The 1,612-nt window shown below is 49.9% G+C and overlaps 1 pseudogene; it reads right to left on the bottom strand.

Annotated features, from left to right (window-relative positions):
- Nucleotides 1-287: 287 nt before the first annotated feature.
- Nucleotides 288-1,186, bottom strand: LOC107134775 (annotated as a pseudogene).
- Nucleotides 1,187-1,612: the final 426 nt, after the last annotated feature.

Here is a 1,612-nt window from a genome sequence, read left to right as displayed (position 1 = left end):
GGGACCTGCCGATGGGCTCGGGACAGGCTCTCCAGTAAACTCAGGATGGAAATGCCGCAGGTCGCTGGGCCCACTCACATTGGGTTAAAAGGGGGCGTTATCTTCTTATTGATGAGATCATCCCAGGTAATCAGAGAGAAGAAGATGTGATTCTTCATCTCCATAAGGTCGTCCTTGGCACCGAGCCTCCTTGTCCTGTCCTTCTGCAGAAGGCCCTGCAGAATGCACAACTTGTGATGTGTGGTTTCTACTGGAGGGGCTTGTTCAGGATGTTATGGTACATCTCGGCTGTGAAAAGGGGGCAGGCCATACAGCATCTGCTATCAAACAGCCCCCAGGCACCACCAATCCACCATCCTGTCATAAGGCTGCTTATGAAGTACTTCAGGTGCAAGATACGGAGGTGTGCCACAGAAGGTGGATGTCGAGCCACTGTGTTCAGTGTTTTCCTAACAGAGGCCAAAGCCTGTAAGGACAATGTGTCCCTGTGAATCTAGCAATGTATTCTCTGGTTTTAAGTCTCGATGTTCAGAGAGTGCAGGTAACCCAAGGCACTGGCTGTTTCAGCAGCATAGGAGCAAGCCCGTGGTTCTAGAAAGCAGCACTCCCCCTGGAGATGGTAGAACAGCTCCCCTCCTTTAATGTAGTCTAGGACAGAGTACAGATTGTTGGCAGTCTGGAAAGAGAAGTGAAGGCCCACCAGGAAAGGCTGTTTCACATTCTTCGGTAGAACATTCCGCTCCGACATAATATGCTTCTCCTCCTTCTTTTTCAGGATTGCTTTCTTCTGCAAAACTTTGACTGCATAAAATGCTTCTTCTGCCTTATGTCTTGCTAGAAGAACCTTTCCAAAACTGCCCTTCCCAATTACTTTCAAGAAGTGAAAATCGGATGGTTTAGCATGAGGACCGCATGGTGGACCAAGGTTTTTTTTGCTGAGAAGCACTTGGAGGAGAAGGGTGAGCATTCACAAGCTCGGGCTCCTGAGGTTGGGAGATTTCAAAAAGGACTGATCTTCAGGGTGTTTGCATGCTAGAAGTTATTGGCAATCTTCTGAATAAAGTCATTCAGGCCCATCCTCCTCTGTCTCATGAAAGAAATGAGAATCACTACCATTCCCCTCATTCTGGAGTAAGTGAGGCTGCCTCTAGCAGCCTCGGCTTTCACTGTCATCATCACCAAAAGAGCACAGAGAACCTAGGCTGAAGGGAGACCAGCTTGGCCAACCTCCATTGACTGTTAAGAGAGCAACCTACTCAGTGGAACTGAAAAGGAATCAGGTACAGGGCAAATGCAGTAAGAATCCTTTCAATGACATAATATAGAACAATTTACAGATGTTCAGAAGGAGATGCACACCCAGGGCTGCTGAGGAGACACCAGGAGCAGAGGAGCCAGCAGTGAGCAGCCCTTGAACAGGAGGCTGCAGGCTGCAGGACAAGCTCACTGAGAGTGAGGCCAGGGGGCTGTGTCCAGCTGGGCTGTGTGCTGGGCCTGCCCAGAGCCCTCCCCCCTCTCACCCACAGTGACCCCTGAGGACAGAATTGGAGCAGTGGGTTTAATGTCAGTGCTGCTGGGCTTCAGTCCCCTTCAATGTCTGTGTCTTTTCCTT

Source organism: Marmota marmota, unplaced genomic scaffold, assembly GCF_001458135.2.
Source record: "Marmota marmota marmota unplaced genomic scaffold, marMar, whole genome shotgun sequence".
Taxonomy (NCBI): Eukaryota; Metazoa; Chordata; class Mammalia; order Rodentia; family Sciuridae; genus Marmota; species Marmota marmota.
Note: the sequence above shows the minus strand (reverse complement) of the source record. Positions and strands in the feature narration are given on the sequence as shown.